This window comes from Chinchilla lanigera, unplaced genomic scaffold (assembly GCF_000276665.1).
Source record: "Chinchilla lanigera isolate Chin_1 unplaced genomic scaffold, ChiLan1.0 scaffold00002, whole genome shotgun sequence".
Taxonomy (NCBI): Eukaryota; Metazoa; Chordata; class Mammalia; order Rodentia; family Chinchillidae; genus Chinchilla; species Chinchilla lanigera.
The window spans coordinates 28889943-28910899 of record NW_004955403.1 but is presented as its reverse complement, the minus strand read 5'-3'; the positions used below and the strand labels follow the sequence as shown (position 1 = coordinate 28910899).

Below are 20957 nucleotides of genomic sequence, written 5' to 3'. Positions count from 1 at the left end.
CAAAATGTTCATCCTTGATTTAAATTTATTGAAAAAGTCTTGGTCTTTGCTCTATTGATAACTCTTAGTAATTAAGAATTTGGAAAAATGATAACATATTACTGTTTTAATATAATGTTTTTGTAAATAATGTTTAACATTAAGAAAACTATTGTACTTTTAAAATTATCTATTTTTATAGAACTCTTTGTAAAAAGATAGTAATTAAGAATTTGGAAAAATGATAACATATTACTGTTTTAATATAATGTTTTTGTAAATAATGTTTAACATTAAGAAAACTATTGTACTTTTAAAATTATCTATTTTTATAGAACTCTTTGTAAAAAGATAGTAATTAAGAATTTGGAAAAATGATAACATATTACTGTTTTAATATAATGTTTTTGTAAATAATGTTTAACATTAAGAAAACTATTGTACTTTTAAAATTATCTATTTTTATAGAACTCTTTGTAAAAAGATATTTATTGTCAATTATTTTATCAATTGTTTCACTGAATTACCAAAAAAAGAAAATAAAAAGGGGCATGGATAAGGCCTAGAAATCATTAAATACCTTATAGGAAGTTATAAAGCGGTGAAGAACAAAGTTAAAATTTAAACTCAAATGTTTCTCATTTTAAGGTTACTTTTTTACTTCCATATATTGATATATATTCAACTGTCAGCTGCTTTCTGCTGAATTCTGTGAGTATTCTGTGGAGAAAGGAGTCAAATATTTGAATCTATTTTTACAGAGTGTCTTGGTTACTTTTCTCTCATTGCTAAGACAAAATACCCGCTACCCAGAATGAAGGAAGGAAAGGTTTATTTAGCTCACAGTGTGTGGAGGTTTCACTCCTTACTTGGATGGCTCCAAGGCAGGGTGGCACATGGCAGAGCACAGTAGTTCACAGTGGTGGAAGACAGCAAAAAGCAACAAGAGCAAAAGGGAGGAGCAGGGGCAAACAGCCTCTTTCTCACCCTTACGTTGTATGCAAACCACTCGCCCCAGGGCCGGTGTAGCACTCACACTCGTAATCCCAACATTGGACCATGAATCAACCATAAACTCCAGAAGCCCACCCCATGACTCCATGTGGCTTTAGGGGGACATCCAAACACAAACTATAACATAGTTAAGAAGTTAACATTTTACAGTCGTAATAATAACAGCTAAAAAACAGAAGGAATAAAGTTTCATTGTCATGTATTTCACAGCATATTTTATAAGATACATTCTAATTTGTCCTTTTTTAATACAAAAATCAAATGATTTTATACTTCAAAGGATTTCCTAAAGCTCACTAACCAAGGGGCAAACAAATGGGTATAGTGTGGTCAACTCTATATTGTGATGATTTAAAAAAAGAAAAAAAACTTTCTGCTCAGTGAACTGAACAATAATGTTGAAAAGCTATTTATATGAAAAGAACAGAAGAAAGTTATCTAAGGCTAAACAAATTGTTAAAATATCTTGTCTTGAGTCAAGGAAACATTTACTTCGTTCAATTAAAGTTTTTATTGTAATTTAAATGTTATGGTAATTAATCCTTTAACTATCATTTTGCCACATCTTTTTTTTTACCAAAATACAGTAAGAGGAGAATAGAAAGCTTGCTTCAATGTTTGAACCTTTGACAAATGATAGCCAATAACTTTGCATTAAAAGACAGCAGCTAGTGTCTCTTCCTATTTTAAAATAAATATGTGTAATCCTAAGAGAAAGATGACTGTATCATACAGAAGGATCTGTATATCTTTCTGGCATTTACCGGCTTAGAAAAGTGGATGAAATAATCAGCAACTAATGAATAAAATGTGTAGGAAATAGAATTACAGAATGTTGACAAATATAAATTTCTACAGTCCTGACTAGAAATTGGCACAGGAAAGAGCCGTCAGAATTAAATTCCAGAAGCTCAGTACAAAACGGGATCAAGACGTTTAACTGTAGACACGCTTAGTGTTCTAAATCAGCCAAGTTTCAACACATGCAGGAGACTTAGAGGAACACTCAACTGTATTTTGATATACAACTTGGCATCTCTGAAAGTGAAGCTCTGAAAGCTACAGAACAGAAAAGAAGGCTAGAGTTCAGATTTTCTTCATTTTTATGAAAGATGTTTAATGGTCTTGATGTGACTCCAGCTCTAAAATGTTACTGGCACAAAATACCACAAATTATCATTTTCTTTTGCCAAAGCCACATGAACAATGAAGCAATTTTCCGGATTTCTTTTTTAATTTTGTAAATGATAAGCTTAATGACCCTATGCTCTGCATGATTTTGGCAATGAGATATTGATACAAAATAATAATGTAAAAATAACATGAATATTAAACTACAGGTTCTTGCTATTTGATCTGTATCTCCATTTGTAAAACCTGCTTTTAGGGGAAAACAAACATTAAATTAAAAAAACTGATTGAAAATCAGTGACTTCACTCAACTGAAACAGAATTGCTTATATCTCAAACCTTATTATGCATATGATAGTACTTTTCTACACTATGTATTATATTTAAACATGAGTAAATTTAATATCATGGATAAATTTATCACTAAGTTTACACATTTACAGATAATATAAACTAATTGATCTTTTGTATTGCTATAACAAAACACCTGTGTTGGATTTTTGTGTGTTTTTTTGAGACAGAGTCTTACTATGAAATTCAGGATGGACTTGAACTCACTATGGAGCCCAGGCTGGCCTCAAACTCATGGCACTCCTGCCTCAGCCTCCTGAGTGCAAAGATTACAGGCAAGCATCGCCATGCCTGGCATCAAAACAGCTGAGTTGGGTAATTTACATATTGAAAAGAGATTTTTGACTCAGGATTACAGTGGCGGAAGAGTCCCAACTGGAGAGGTCTCCCTGGATGTGTCGCAACATGGCAGGCAAGCCCAGTGGAAGCTCGTCACACTCAGAATGAACCAAAAGATGTGGCAGCTTTACAGTATGATAACCAGATATCATGAGAGCTTATCCTGTGTCAAAATGCTTGAAACATCCCCAGGTAACATGAATCCTATATAAAGTTGTAACCTATAGGACCTAGTTACCCTCCTGTAAACTCCACTTTTTAAAGGTTTTACCACCTACAAACTGTCGTACTACAGATCAAGTCTCCAGAGCAAGAGCCCTCAGGGAATAAACCATATCTAAACCATGCCACTTACCATAGTGTACTTTAATTCACCTATCCTAATCATGAGGAATTTAAATGTATGGATAGCTGCAGTTATCCTTTAAGGTGTGAGGATCAACGTGTCCTTCACCTCATAGTAGTAGAACTACATGTGTGGGCAAAGATAGGCCATCATTTCTGATGCACTTTTAAGCATTAGGGTGTAATCTCTGCTTCCTTAAATCAAAATAAATTTGTCAGAGATGGTATAAGAGATTTTAAAATATTCATAATTAAATCTTGTTGCCAAGTTACAAAGTTTGCTCGAGCAACTTATTTTTCATTATTTTCTATCTTCTGTTAATTCTGCAATAATTGTCCATCTTACCAGCAGAGAAAGGCCACACTCTAACTCCTGTTTCATGAGCCAGTGAGAAACACCTGTAAAAAGCATATGGCCTTTAAACAGAGATGAAACATTTGATTATATTTCCATAAACTCTCATAAATTCTAGGGAAAAACAGTTGTTTGAAAAGCATGTTCATGAATATCCATCAGAATATTTTTCATGCTACTAAGGATACTATGATGAATATATTTGATTTAAACCAAAATCTATAGTTGTTTTGATTTCTACAGTTCAATTTTTATTTCTTTATTCAGAATAGTAATGGTTACAATTAAAATCTTTATGCAAAGTTCCTTACCCATAAATTTAGTCTTCCTTTAGAGATTGGAATATACTAAATGCAGAGGATAAATGATCTGCTATGAAATTCCTTCCCTTTGGAGCACGCAGTGTGTGTGAATCACAATAACGAATTCAGCAGTAGTGATAACAAATGACTTGAGTTGATAATATTCTGGAGCATTTAAAAACATCTTTATACATCAAATGTTAAAAACCAAATGCATCCATTATGCATAACAAACACACATATGCTATTTATTCACACTCAGATTCAATTCAATGGTTTGTTTTGAGACTTTGCAATTATAAAAAGAATTCTGGGAGATGATTATTATTATTTGCATACCTAATGTGGCTTTATGTTACTGCATTATATACATGGTAGGCATCTATGTGTCTTCACAAATGAGTTTTTAAAAGAATATTCATGTGTTTATATTCTTCTGACTTGCAATGCATGAGAATTGTGAAACTAAATATCTTTCATAATTTGCACTTCTTTATTTCAAAATTTGTAATACATGAATCACTCCAGATCTCCCTACCATAACCTTTGGGGCATATTCTGTTTTTAAAGCCTTCATCTATCTTTCCCTTCTCCAGCACTTTTCCTTTCTTCCTAGTATAGACTCTGAGCTGCTTTCTTCTGTTTCCTTGAAAATTTCTACTTCTCTTAGATCTTCAGCTTTTGTTTCTGAATTACAGCCACTGGAATTCTCCAAATACATTTTTATATAGCATTCATACATTTTTCTTTTATAAAAAGTCAGTTTATTTGAACAAGATGATGAGTGTCTCCAGCTGTGCTGTGTGTCTTTTTGTTCAACTTTTATCACTACTGAGGATAGGGGTGCAGCAAGATCCCAAGTGCTGGAGCACATTGTTATCTGTGTGTACTGATAGTGTAAAAGTCAGACTCAGCCAGAGTGGTTGTTACTGCATCATATGAATATAGTTAGCTTACTTTTAAAAAGAAATTTGAAACACTCTTCGTGTTTACCTCTATTGTTTATCTCATAGTGAAATTAATAATGTATAGCTTCAGTGGTAGTTTCAGGTGATGGAAAGGAACACTTCAAATTGGATAAGATTGAAGCAAAATAGGAAATGTGTATGACCTGCCAATTTTGAGTGATGTAAAAAATAAGGCTGTTTCCAGTGTATTCTCCACTACAAAAGGCGAATACTAATTTATAATAAAGCTAAAGTTCTGCTTGGCACTTACATGTAACACAGATCTTCTTCCTGTGATGCTTTTCAATTCTCTTGAACAAACATACTAGGTCCACTACATGCTGTGGTTGCCATCAGGTGAGCAGAAATTACTTAATTCTGTTTTAATATGAACTTCTCTCTAGCATTTTACCTGTAACCATCGCTCAGCTGATTGTCTGGAAAAAATGAAAGCAGTTCAGTTAAAAACTTATAAGTATTCATAATCCCTTTGACCTCTCTTTAATCTTCTGCTTACTGAAGACTATTTCTATCCACATGTTTTGCAAACACTTAGACTTCACAATGACTAATATCCAGAATTAAAATCTTTCCTAAAAAATCAAAGCTCTCTCCAAATATTCTTTTTTTGAAATCACTGATGGTAAAATTAAGCCACCTGTTGACAGTTTAAAGGCAGTAATCACTTATTAAGCCCTGCAAATATTTTTCTTCATGAATATTAATGCCAGCTTACTCCTTAATAAGTTACCAACATTTGCTCAGGAATTTATCTGCAAGACTACGTTACCAAGTTTCTTCTTAGGTTTTTGTTCCTCTCGTTTTTGTCATGCCCATGTATCTTATCCCCAAACTGAAAGTTTTTCCTTTTGTATAAAGTTCCCAAGCCTATAAATTTTTTTATTAAAGTTTAGCATATATAAAGTCATGTTTAAATACAGTGTCCATACTGTGTGAAATCTTGACTTCGACACTACGTACACACAGCATAGTCACGTCTCCAACCCCTTTTCGTGATTTTTACACTCTGAAAATAAATTGATGTGGCTCAATCATCTATCTCTTACTATTGTTTCCACTGAGCATTGCACCATTGCTTCTATCATCTCTTATACTCTATTCCAGTCTTCCAGACCTGTGTATCCTGTAAGGTACAGGCGTGCGAGCATATATCTTACATGAAGACTTACCCTCTCAAGAAAAATAAATTGTGTAGCTCCATGATTAACTTGTTAATTATAATATAAAATAGCACATTATACTTCCAATTTTCTGAATAGGATCAATTTCAAAATATATACAAATTTTTGAGGGTAAATACATTACTGAGTATTTCCTTATACATAATAGATGGCTCTAACTAGTTAACATCGGTTGTAGAACTGTACTAGTTTGCTGCGAACACCATTACAAAGAACCACAAACTGGGTGTCTTATCAGTGGAAGTTTATCATCTCACATTTCATGGAGCTAAAATTTAAAATAAAGTGGTTTAAAGCTTTTAGGTAAGAGAGCATATATTCAATGCATCTCTCTTAGTTTTTATACTTTATTATCAATGTTTGATATCCTTTGCCTTATAGAAATATCACCCCACACTATTTCCTTATTTACATAACACAACTGCTTATGACTGCATGATCTAATTCCTTGTTTCATAAGGACACAAGTCATGTTGAATCAGGAGACCACCGATGCCCTCATCTCACCTTCGGTAATTACATGTGCAGTGAACATTGTCAAACAAAACCTTGTTCTCTGATGGTAGGGGTAGGATCTCAAGATATGAATGACAGAGATCATAAAAAAAACAACCCAAAATGGCTTAAAATGACAACATTTATTCGGGTCTTGATCCTATGAGGCAACACTTTTGGCTGGGTACAGCTGAAATTTTCCTTGTGACTCAGTTGAGTCCGTTCGCTTATCTACTCAGCAGCCCGTCACTGGCAGTTCAGCTTGGGATGTCGGTTGTCTATCAGCTGGAAAAATCAGGACAGCTGAGCAAATGTTTTTCGTCACCTGACAAACTGGTCCAGAAGTTTTCACACAGCAGCTGGAAAAGTTTTCAAATGGTAGAGCAAACTCAAGAAGGATATTTTTCTTCGAGGGTTGAAACTGCCATAATACCAGTTTTACCAAAGCAAGCTGCAAGTCAGGACCACATACGAGTGTAGGAAAGAGATTCTGCTTTGTTTGCAAGGATCTTCAGGTTACAATGTAACAACACATAGAATGCAAGAGTTATGTCATTTTTCACAAGTCTTCTATCTATTAGTGAATACTTTTCATAATAGTACATCTAGAGAAAGTCACTGGTACTTTTTTGTAAATAACATATTTTTAACTCAAACCATATTATTTCTTTTTTTTAATTAACATGTAAAGCCACAGTAAACTTACACAAAGGGTAACCCATCTGAATTCCAAGTTTGGCCTCATTAATCTGCTATATTTTATATCTGATTGATTAAGAATGGAATTATAAAAAATCTTAGAACACATGAAAGTGTGATGGTGCAGGTATAATTGAGCACTAGAAGAAACAAAGAAATATGTGTGTGGAATGAACACTTTAGGGAGGCATATTCAAAAGTTATTTCATGTGAGAAAAAAACCTACAACAGATTTATTAATATTAAACTGATGGCAGACAACAAAATCTGCTTGTAAAGAGGAGTTTCTTTGTACAACCTAAGGAACAGATTCTGTGCCAAAACCTGCTGTGTTTACACAGGGAAGATATGAAAACTGAAAAAAACAAGCAGGAATGCCAAGCTCAGCGAATATGATGGTATATTAAGCTTCTCCACTGCCTAAATTAAGTTTTAAGAAATGACCCATATCACTTCTATTACTGTTTATATGTGTATTAAAAAGATCTTTTGGTTTCTGATTTGGTCACTCAGGCACTTTGTTAGTAGGTAGAGGAAACCCTGATATACTGCCCTTTGTCCACGGAATTTATGTATCTGTTGTAATCTAAAAGCCAATTTTGTCAAATATAGCTAGAGATAGTGATAGAAATGGAGATAGATACAACACAGACCTGGGCAAGAACATGGACATATGTAGATTTACATTTGTGAAACTCAAAGCCTATGTACTTTATTAACTCTGAGGTCAAGGATGAAACTGAATTTTTGATCTTGGAAAACTGATGCTCAGGCTCCAAACACCACTGAGGAAACCCAAGGAACCCTGGTAGTTCCAAACTGAAGACCTAAGTCCTTCAAACATAGGTAGCTCATTTATTTTTAATTTTTAAAAATATAATATGGCATATTGCTCACATTACAATTTTTATAAAAGAAGTATAGTAAACACAAATATATTTTAATAAATCTTCATCAGGCTGATACCCCAACTTTAAAAAATGATTGGATGATTTGTGCACCATATAATTTGTGTGACCACATGAATTTATAGATAAAATGAGCCTATCAATTATAATCACATCTTTATTATATATTTATTAACTCCCTATAATTCTAAATTTCTGTTCGATGAGAAATATAGCAAGGTTCAAATATTATTTTGCTATTATTTGATAAATTGCAATGACATAATGTCTACTAAGACCTAAAATTTCTGTTCAATATTGAACTTAGAGATAATTATGAGAAAATACAACCTAAAGCAAGAACTTGGCCATTGACTGCTGCAAAGTGATAGATGCTAACCAAACCATGCTGACCTGCCACAAAATAAGTTAGTTTAAAGCAAAGTCATCGGAGATTGAAGTGATAGAGTGGCATGAGGAGAAAAGTTCTAAGCACACTGGCTCAATGTTTTGATTATCTGCTAGGAGTTTAAATTCTTTAGGGAAAGACATTTGTCTTTACGTTCCTATATGTTTCTGTAATCATGGATGTTCTGAACTTGTGACTCTGGCAATACTAGAGAAGCCTTCATATTGCATGGAGTCTTCCATGCATTAAAAGAGATGCTACTGATGGCTATTATTCATTTAGGAGCTGTGGCCAAAGATGTTGACAAATGTAGTTTTCTTTTACATAGCAAAACTAAATGTTGACAGGACCGTTGGTCCTCAAGAATGGTATGGAGTTTTTCTTCATGTCCTAAGCATTATATTATAGTTTTATTGAAGAGAGAAAATTAATATTGTTTCCATATTTAGGTTGCTGATGTAGAAATCTAAAACTTGGCATCAAATAGACATAGCTGAGAATCTTGGCTCTCCTTCTGTGTAGCTGTGACTAAGGGAAAGCCAACAGGTTGGCTGGGTATCAGTTTTTTCATGTTGAAAGTGGTTAATAATCTTCATCATGTCAGGTGACTATTTGGATAAACAGATGTAAATTATTCTTATAAAATTTCTTTGCAAAATTGTAACATGCTATAGAATCTTATTATCCTGCAGATCACTTAGCATTCAGTTACATAAAATGAGAAAATAGTAAAGAAAAGCTAGGAAAATCACCAAAAATGTTTTACCTTTAAAAATGCATCATCTTATGTATAATCACCGTCCTTTAAGTAAATTGGCAGTTGATGGTATTTTAAAATATTTTTACAGTATTTTAGATGGTGCAATGATGGTTTTTTATCCATTTTATTCATCTCATTTCATGTCTTTACAAATTACTTATTTAAGTAAGTAATAAATAAGTATGGTTATTTATTCTATTCTGTGTGCATGTTGAACTACCTAAGCTGTTCCAATGCAGTAAGTATACTTTCTATATTGAGAAGAATGCCTTAGAGGCATAAATTTACAATGTCTCTTTTTCTTCTTTCTGTAAAAATAGAACAAATGCTTGTCAGGATTCTGAAAAATTTAAAGGATATGGTTGGTATGAGCTAATTTAAATATGAGCTATATGGCATTTATGAGATTCACTTTGGGGATCCTAAGGGACACCTCTTTTGGAGTAGTTGCAGGTGTTTATTTGCAATTTTGTGCAATTATAATCCACAATTCTTTATAGGGTGTCCTGGGATGAATAGCAGCATGGATTTATGTTTTAACAATAGTCATTCTTTTTCTAGAACAATACAGAAGAACCCACCTGGTTCATAATGTGGAATGACATTAGGGAATACAGACAGTCTCACTTAAAACAGTTTTTGGAGTTGTCAACAACAGTACAGCTGATTAATGCTCTGTGATACTCTGACTGCTGAAGAATGTACAAATAACCCATTTATTACTAAGGATCAACTACATACAATGTATTTTTAAAAAAATATTCTGATGTTTTGTAAAATTTTATAATATACTGAAGATTATGTGATGTGCTAGTTAATATTTTACATTTTATAAAAAGATAAATCTGCATGAAGGATTCTGGGTTGATGGCTATTTAAGAAACACCAACAACTGAATTAGTAGAAGTAGGGGTAATGTTACCCGTTTTGATGCACCAATGAAGGCTAGAAACTTTCAGCAGAAGGCTTAGGCAGCAAAGTGTAGTTACTTTCAGGCAATTTCAGCTGTTACAGGGCAGGTTTCCATGTCTAATTCTAAGACCCATTGCTGAAATTTGTTTATGTTTTCCTGGAGTAAACTGCACATACCCATGGGAGCCAGTGTGTGCAAAAATCCCAAAATAAATACATGAAATAATCTGTTCTCCAAATACATATCTGAAATACATATCTGAAAGCTGGGCTCTGATGGCTGATCACTTTTAATAACAAGAGATGTACACCAATAGGTGGCAGCGTCTATTGTCACATTTTCCCCTCAACTCAGCCCATGCTCCCCTCTCTGTGACTGAAGGAACTTCCAGGAAATTACACAAGCAGTACTTTTTAATGCTCCCTGGATTTTTCTTCCCCCACCCCTGTTGGAGAAAGACTTTGAAGACTTGAACAGTAATAGAAGGGAAATGAAGATATCATGGCCCGTGTCCAGATAAAGCCTCAGAAAAGGCCTGAAAAGATGTTAAATTTACATCATATACTAATCCGCAACAGAGACAGCCTAGGACAGAAACAAAATCAAAACTCACTGAACGGGGCTGGGGATTTAGCTCAGCGGCAAAAGCGCCTGCCTGGCAAGTGCAAGGTTGTGAGTTCGGTTTCCGGTACCGGAAAAAAACCTCACTGAATATTGAGGACTGGAGGTAATCTGATTTCCAGAGTTGCCACAGCATTAGATTTAAGTGTTCAGTTTTCAGAAAAAAACTCTCAAAGCTTAGAGAGAAACTGTAAAGTACAAAGGGAAAAATAAACTAACGGAAGCTGTCCGTGAAAACATCATGGATCTTTCAGACAAGGAAATTAAAATAACTGCCTCAAAGAAGATGCCAAGAAATTGAGGGCAGACATAGATAAGTCAAGAAAATGATGTGTAAACAAAATGGAAATATCAATAAAAAGATAATAACTGGATTTAAAAATTTATTAGAGGAATTCAAAGGCTAATCTGCGAGAGCAGCAGAAAAATGTCAACAAACCTGATGGTAGGAGAAGGAAAGTTCAATCTGAGTAACAGGAAGAGTAAAGATTGAAAAAAGCCAGATGACAGTATGAATACCATCAAGCCAAAACACAATACATAACCTGCAAACACAAATACACAATGCAGGAATTCCAAGAGGAGAAGAGAGAAGAAAAAAGTAAATATATTCGAAGAACAATGGCTGATTCTAAAAATAAATCCAGGGTTAATGTAAGATGATAACTGATTTTCTTGAATTGTTTTGAAACATTTAAGATAACAATATAATAGGAATCAAAAACTACGTATGTAAACCTATATACATGATGCATCAGAAATAACATTTGTTACTCTAAAGAAAAGGAAAGGACAGTGGGAGTTACTACGACTTAACCCTTTTCTATCCTTATACAGAAACCCCACTGATAACAAGAAAAACAGTTCAAATTACCCGTAGTTAGCACGTGGAACATAAATAACAGGGAATACACTGTTTTTCTACTTGAATAAATAGATTTTTCAGGAGATTGAATACCAGAAAGAACATCAAACAAGTGTTCCATGGAGGAAAAGATAGTATAAAAATTTCTAAAGTGGAGAAAAAGCAGATAGCACCTCCTAGTACCCATTTCCATAACAGTAGGGCTTCCAGGGGCTGGGGATTTAGCTCAGCGGCAAAAGCACCTGCCTGGCAAGCGCAAGGTCGTGAGTTCGGTTCCCGGTACCGGAGAAAAACAAAACAAAAACAAACAAACAAAAAAAAACAAAAAAAAAACAGTAGGGCTTCCATTTTTCATGGCATACACTGTGCTCTAGAATGACACTGGTGTATTAGAACACTGATTGCCTGCAGTCAATGGTATGGTTAACATTAAAACAATAACTACTCTCACGAGATGGTGAGAAAAAGTGGAAGGAAATAATACATACTATTCTGTCACTACAAGAAAAGAAATGTCCAAAAATATGTACCTGCTGATAAATAATGGAGGTACTGATTTAAAAATAATCTATTCGACAATAATACAGAATTTCTTAGTAATACAAGGAACAGTGCCTAGCGATACAAAAATAGTGCATAATAAAATCTAAAAGAATACGATTGAATTAAAACAAAGAATTTATCTTAAAACATAAATATAAATGGGTTTAAATGGTCTATCTAAGAAGCTTTATCTATAGGCAAGTTTAGCTTATTGGATTAAAAAATTTTTAAATATAGAAGAGAAGCAACAAAAATATAAACACAATAATAAAGTGAATGATAACAAGAAAAGAGTAAAGACTAGATTATAAAAACTGATCATGAAATGAAGTAAAGCTTTTGCTTCTAGCTATTTTATATAATTCAAAATAAATAATTTAGAAAGCCTAGTTCCTAGGCATAATATTATCAAAATGACAATTCATACCTCATGATGTTATCAGCGATGGAAATAGTAAATAAACTAATGACAGTAGCAAATACTTGGAAAAAAATTTCAAAGGACTATTGCAAAATGTCTCAGCCCCCAGGACCTTTAAACATTCATTTTCTTTTTAAAATGTAAAGTTAAAATTTTGAAATAAATTTCAGCAAAATGAAATTCATTAGCATGTGAAGAAATTAAATCTCATAACCTCAAGTTATTTTCCCCTGCAATTGAAGGATGCTTGGTACTATAATAGGTTTTGCTAAGACTCAACTCATGAAGATATCTAAAGATAGAAGTCACAAATTCATCACCTATTTTTAATGTCGCAGCAATAATATTTAAAATGACTTTTTTTAATAAATAGGAAGTTAACATCTTTTTAAATAGGGAAACACTTTATATCCTTGATAAAGTAGAGATGATGAAAATATTTTATTTTCTGTTATTTAATATTCTGTAAAACAGACTTCACCAACATAATCAGGCAATGAGAAATGTTTAAATACTTTAAGTAAGAGCTTTTTTTTTTTTAATTTTTTTTTTTTTTTGGTTTTCTTCCAGTACCCGGAATCGAACTCACGACCTCACGCTTGCCAGGCAGGCACTGTGCTGCTGCACTAAATCCCAGCCCCAGTAAGAGCTGTTGAATTGCAGATAGTACAATAATCATCAGGAAAATGCATAGAAATCTATAAAAAAAATTCAAATGTAAACAAATAATAAAATAAGATGGTATAAAAGTGCCATGCAAAATCTGTAGAGTTCATTCAGTAAAATAAGGAGACTTTGAACGGATGGAATCTACATGAATTTGAATTGTCAAGGTTTTATAAAATAACAATGGTCTCTCCATCTACAGATTTTACATTTCAGTTGCCACAGTACATTAACTATCAAAATGTCATTAAATGGAATTTTTACTACTAGCTCTTCCGCTCTCCTATGACTATATAAATAACAGGCATGCATCATGCTAAATGGAGAGGGCTAAGAGTACAGTTCAGAGGTAGAGCTCTTGCCTCACACGAGTGAGGTCCTGACTGCGATTCTCAGCACAGTACGTACAAACACATACACAAAAATGATAAATGAGCAGTAACATCACAATTTTTAAAGCCTGTAAAAGTTTGTACCTAACATATCTGTTACTTGGGAGATATGCATGCTTGTTATTGTGTGCCTCTTATCTCTCCCATGATATTTTTAAAATGATAATGCAAAAAGGAAATTGACCAACAAAAATAAAACAACAACAGAGAAATAACAAGTTTAGTGCTGAAAGTAAAACTGAGTTTTAACCCAGGAAGGACTGTGGAAGAAGTAGCTCATCTCAGAATTTTGGGATGGCTGCCATTCAAGACACAATGAATATGTAGCCGGAGGAGCTCAGTGAGGCAACGACCACATAAATGAGGAAAGTAGTTAAAGCAAAAAGGATAAAAATGTCCCAGAGGAAGTGACACTGAAGGAGCCTTCACATTAAAGGAAGTCTCCAAAATATTTCATGACATTGAAAGTGCAAAGAAGAAAATGTTTGAAGCCAATCCATACTTAGAAAGGGGAATGACAATTTGTCAAGCATAGAAATGACTCACACTCCGTTTTAAGCCTTATGAGGTGAAGAAAAAGGCAGGCAATGTTCAAATTATCCTTGATAAATTTTGATAGGAAATTATTTAAACTTTTGTTCTTTTCTTCTAATGCTTTAATACACAGTGCACTTTACAAAGCTAGTTTATGATTTCATTTTCCTATAAATTTATAAACTACAGGAAGAGAGATTTTAATATTTTGATTAAAAGATTTAAATGCCCCAAACACTATATTTTTCTGTTCATAATCTGGATCGCTTTCTGTGGTTTTGCCTATATAGTTATTTTCACAGCTTTATAGTATCCAGTGTCCATGCGAAAGGTAAACTTCTTGCATGAGGTGCTCAGTAAAGATTCTGTGCTTCCACCTACTCCCCTTAATGGAAAACTGCCTGTTTACTTTATGATAATTAGCTACCAAGTAGATTCCTCCTTTACTGACGTTGTTAGCATAAAATCAAATATTCTGTCTACCTACAGCATTGATCCAACTCACACATAGTACAGAATTTCAGCTACACTGTTTCAGTAACTTCTGCCACAGAGCCCTAGGCATCTATACAGCATTTATTAAGTGAAAAATAAGTTTTCTGAATTTCTAAACCTTACAAATGTTCATATGTCCATCTTACTTTTTTTGTTATAAAAGAAAACTGAGTGTAACAAATGACAGATTTCAGTCTATAAGCAGGGTTTCTAGGAATGATATAAGCATTTTCTTCAAATTCTTCCAATTATAATACCTCGTATTTCTTTTAAAATCAGAACCTATTAATTAAAATATTTTTTATTTAAAGTAGTTGGTATTTTATATAGTTAGTTATATTATGCATTGCTAATGCTTTATGATTTGCTTCCTGTATAGGATGTATTGTGTATTATGAATGTTTATAGCAGCAATTCATTCACTTTAATTGTTCAGCATTTACTGTACTCCAGGAGATTGCTGGATACTTTTCTAGAGATTTGAAAAAAAATCGTAAGACAGAATCATTGTAGGTAACTCATTCCTACTGAGATACGCAAACTTGTAAACAATTACAGAGGGCACTTTTAGGTATGAAGTTAAATAGCATTCTCTACACCAAGTAAATGTTAGCTCATAAAAGCAAATCTTCAATTTCATCGGAGCATATTATGCCTGTCACTAAACAAACATGCTTAGGATACTATCATAGACAGGGTGTATATTACAGCACTATTACTACTATCATCAAGAATAGTATATGAATAGAATGAACACTTTTAAAAATAAAGAGTAAAGTACATAACATTTATTAAATTATTAGTTTTGATTCACTCAAAGTTTACCCTAAATAGGTAATCAGAGTTATAAAACTCACAGACCTGTTAAAAAGAATCTGGCAGTAATGATCCTTATGTACTGAACAGCAGGACATGATTAATATAATAGTAAGTTTACCCATAAAGTATTGATTTTTTAAAATGGCACTCAATACTAATTTGATTTCATAATATTTAAAGAATTTCTCATTTGTCCATTAATAAAAAGTAAATATAGATGAGAGACATGAACATTATTTCATTCACCTAAATAAGATTTATTTTATTACCAAGTGAATACAATGTGTGATTTTAATAATTTTAATGAATCTACTTCCCTATCACCAATAACATCTACAAATTACCAGTTTATAACAAAGTTTATTTAAATCCATCTAAATAGCAAAGCAATAAAAGAGAATGCTGTATCAATTAGATATAACTTCTTCAGTGCTAGAATAAATGCAGTTCAAATCTCAGCTATTAAATGTGTTTATATCTATTACATAGGCAAATTATTCAACCTTTTGAAACTTAATTCTGTATCTATGTTATTGGGAGAATAATACTTATATGATTAAATTCAGGTAGGAATAAAATTATTGATAATTTTTTTAAAGTCAGTAATATTTATAAGAAAAATCTACCTTAATCTGTTTATATTGCTGCTGATTATCATAGAAATACTGATATTACAAATCTAAAATTCTTAAAAGAGTTAAGTATTCAGGCTTTCTGTCCGACATAATTTTCATTGGCTTTCACTTCCCACAAAGTTAAGGAAACCACAAATAGAGTTCACATTATAAAATTTATGTAGATAATAGTTTACATTATTGAAGTTAACTAAAACTTTGACCATGATTTTTTCCTATAAAATATTGCTAACAGTTTAATGACAGATAAATTATGGTTGGATACATTTCCCAGACATTTATTAATATATGTGAGTTTGCAGGGCTAAGTTTGCAGACTAAACATTATACAGATAGTATATAAGTAATAATAGCATTTTAAAATACATATTTTGATTAAAATTTTTGAATATTAAAAATTTATATCCACTTAGTATGCTGGGAAGCCTCAATTTTCTTATATAAATAACATTGAATGTGTTTCTTGAAGCATGCCAAGCTGGACTTTCCAACAGAAACACAGAAATGACAAAAGTTGTGGGATCTGCTTATATTTTATGCAGTAAATGACTAATTTCACTCCCCAAATTGAACTTCCAGTAACAAGAAAAGTAAGTTATACTGCTTCTTTCTGGTAAATTTATTTAGGTCCACATTCTCTTAAAAATAAGTTCTTCACAAATAAAGAAAATTACTCATTTACTATATATTGTGCTTTAAAAAAATTATCTCAGGGCGGGGGATTTAGCTCAGTGGCAAAGCGCCTGCCTGGCAAGCGCAAGGTCGTGAGTTCGGTTCCCGGTACTGGAAAAAAAAAACAAAAAAACAAAAAAATAAAAAAATTATCTCATATGTATATGAAATTTCTGAAGAGTTAGTATTTTTTCTCAGAACCCTTTTTTCTAGCCTTGTTTCAACTAATACATGTTATAATCAAGTATATTTCATAAAAGCTGGATTTATGAAGTTTCAAACTTATAAAAGTATGTTGAGAATATTTTTATATTGTAAAACTTTTAATAAGTGTTTTGTACATAATAATAAATATTTTGTAAATAAATTTCCTCACATTGTATTTTAAATATCAACTAACCTATATAAATAAAAATGTAATTTACACAAAATTTTTAGTATTGAAACAATTTGTACTACTTGACATTTATTGAGAGAAAATAAATTGAGAAATAGCAATTCATAGGTAGATACACAAGTAATTGATCAAAGCTAGTAAAGGCAATGTATGGCAAATGTATAAGACATTACGTATTAGAACTACACTCTCAATCTACTGGGAAAGAAAACAGTCATTTAAGTCAATGAAAACTTCTATGGAGATTATAAAACTTTAGATGAAAAGCAACATGCAATCCTATTTACACTAGTAATAGTATAATAATTTTGGATACTTATTTTACATAAATTACATTTTCAAGTTGGGAGGATTAATTAGTAAAATTCTAGTAAATACAATGTAGTCAGCCAAACAATACATATTGGGTATCTAATTCCATAATTTACGTAAATACACTGAAAAATTAAATATTTACCATTCACTGTTTAAAAACAAAATGGTATTCTTGATTGGATTCTGAACTAAAAGTTTCCTTTTCATTATCTCCAGAAAAATTAGTGAATTTCAAAAGAGAACAGACTCATCATTATGCTTTTAAAAAGAAAAAAAATGACTCTCTATATTAATTATGACAGTAGTAATAATGATATTGATAATTAACATTTGAGGAGTAGTTTCTATCTTTCAGGTACAGTAGATGGGACTAGCCTGTTAACCCTCACAGTTGCTCTGTAATTGTTAGATTGTTACTATTAGTTCCCATTCTCCTGAGAGCTATGAAGAATAGGAAGGTAAGTAGCTTGACCAATATTTCACAACTAGAAGTAGCAGAGTCAAGATAAAATGGAACACACAAAACTCAAAGGTGGAGAAAATGGAGGCTTACATCTCAAAATGGAGGAGGAGAGCTGCCCACCTCGTGTGTTGAGAGGCAACATGGCTCTGACCAGAAAAATGAGGAACAAACTACTCAGAATGAGAAGAGGAAGGCACAAAACGTCAAAAAAGAGTAAACAATCACTTTAGGTTTATGCTAATCTAATAAAAGAGCCTTCATACAAACATACATATGATGTGAAATGCCAGTCACTTAAAGACCTGGTTAAAGATAAAGCTGGGGAGCTACCATAGGTGGAGTTCTTAGTGGATTCTGAAAGAAAGTCAAGGGTATGTGCTCATGATTCAAGATGAAAGACAGCATTTAAAAAAAAAAGCTGAAATTCTAAACTAGAATAGTATGAGTGGATGACCACTGAAAGAAAAGATCCCAATGCTGAACATGCCCGGAGAGTAATACACAAGTCTGGAAGACTCAGATGGAGGCATTTGTAGAAAATCCAGATTATAAAGTTAACTAGAAGAAACTAAAGGAAGTGATTAATATGCCTGATGTGGTAGTCAGAGCAGATAAAGATGGGAAAATTGTAAAATAGTCACAGTGGCTTTTAAGCAGGTGCTTGAAGCTGTGTGTGCTCTGTCTATATTTAATGCCCAACTGCTATTTGATCTTTTTTTTTTTTTTTTTTGAGACAGGGTCTCACTATGCAGTTCAGGCTGGACTTGAGCTCACTTTATAGCTGAGTCTGGTCTTGAACTCACAACAATCCTCCTGCCTCAGCCTCCTGAGTGCTGAGATTACAGGCATCAACTGCTATTTGATAGACCAATGCATATGACAGTAGATGAGAGAGCTACCAAAGGGAGATTCCCCTTCCCAACATCCACAGGATTTCCCACTGACTGGGTTATATTGGAAATTTGGACCATGGGGGCAGCCTATTGATGCCAGGCACCTGAACAAGGTCATTGGAAAGGAAATGTAGAGTTTACAGGAATGGGAATGGGAGGTATAGCACTTGGAATAAATAAAATAGGAGGCGTGAAGGGCCCCTTCGTTGGTGGTATGGAAAACATTGTGGATATTTGGGTCTGGCATAGCCATGAGTCAGATAAATGAAGTTCTAAACAATGCACTAAAGAGAGGGGAGATCAATGCAAAGCAGAAAGAATGTGGAGAAGTAGGCAGAATCCCTGGGATTGAAAAGATGGGCACTGGCAATGACTGCATTGTGGGTGTTGGCATGGAGCATATGGGTAGGCTTGGGGCATGGCGTTTATGTAGTTGGCTCCGAGATCCAATGCATAGTCCCTGCTCATGGGCCACATGGGCTTAGTATAGCAAGAGGGCTCCAGTAGCTAATGCGTGGGCCTACTAGGCCTCAACCATGAGGACTCTAGCACTGAGCACACCTGCCAGACCATGGTGTACACTGGCTCTGGTGCCATGTATCGGGACTGGTATTGACTTCAGCCTGGAGTGTATGTCTCAGCGCATTGACCACATGGCCCAAACCATTGAGTTTATGGGCTCTGGTGTGGAGCACATGAGCCTGAGCTTGGACCCCATGGTTCCCACAGACATGGGTGTTGGACGGGAGCACATGGCCACTCCATGGCCTTGGCCTTCAGCACTGACAATGAGCATTTGGGTCTGGGTCTGGGTGGTTGTGATGGTGTCAGCTTTGGCAGCACCATGGAGATGGAATGTGGAAACTTTCCAGGAAACTTCTTAAGTTCCTTTGGAGGACTTGGAGATCATGCTTCTGGGACAGCCACAAAGGCCTGCAAGATTTTATGAAAAATTGCCTCCTTGAATTTACATGGAAGATGCTAAATGACAAACTTGGTGAATATGGCCATGTGCTCTACGTCAACAAAAACATGAAGAAGGAAATCCAAGGTATGCAGTGTGGTTAAGCTTGAGTTGCCAGAGGCAGCTCAGAGAACCTGCAGGATGATGAATGACATGAAGCTGAGTGGCTGGGAGATTGATGTTCCAATCGATAGAAATGCTTAAGCAGTTGCCTTTTTAAAACATCAATACTAGACCTCTGCATTTGTACTTTTTTGTTAACCATTTTAATTTGCTGGCTGACTCTGTAAAGGTGTTTTAAAATTGCAGTTACTTTAGGGATAATTTGAAACACTATTTGACTGCTTGCATGAGATTGAAAGTTAGGCAATGTTTTTGGAGCTGCTGCAACTTGTGGACGCTAGATATGACTCTGACAATAAATACCAGTTCCTGACAGTTGAGGAAAATTGAGCAAAAACTACATGTGGGCCAAAGTAAAGGAGCAAACTCCACAAAACAATGAAATAAAATGTCTCATGAATATGCAATAAATATAAATATTAAATGTCCTAGAATGAAAATGTATATTCTTAGTGTAAAGGTCACACAAGAAATTCTCACACCTTTGTCAGTAAAAAAAAAAAATTATAGAGTGAGAGAAACAACTTTAAACCTCATTTTTTATACACAAAGTTGAGATTGTAAGCTCCACCATTTCCTTAGAGGATTCTATACAATGAACCATATAAAATACTGAGCATGATGCTTGGTTCACGGCAAGGAGTAGCTAAAAGATCATAAATCAAAACAGAACAAAACTCCAGCATCCTTGACTATGTTTATGCATTATTATTTAAGGTGATGATATCATTCAGGAGCAGTGATTCAATGCATCAATTTTGATTGAATTCAGGTACATGACGATCACTCTATTTAGCATTTTTAATTCAAAATTTGAATGCACTAAGGTGATAGATCAATACAAGTAGTCCTTTTGTAATGAATCAATATTACAATATTGTCAAAAATTTAATATTGTCAAACTGTATTTCCACTGTATATGTTAAGATATTAGTTCTATAACTCTCATCATACCAAAATACTTCATCTCAAAAATCACTGTAAAGAAAAAAAGAGCAGTAGACCTTACTT

General features: G+C 33.6%; 1 pseudogene; it reads left to right on the top strand.

The window, feature by feature from the left end:
* Positions 1 to 2762: 2762 nt before the first annotated feature.
* Positions 2763 to 19349, top strand: LOC102009138 (annotated as a pseudogene).
* The last annotated feature ends 1608 nt before the right edge of the window (positions 19350 to 20957 follow it).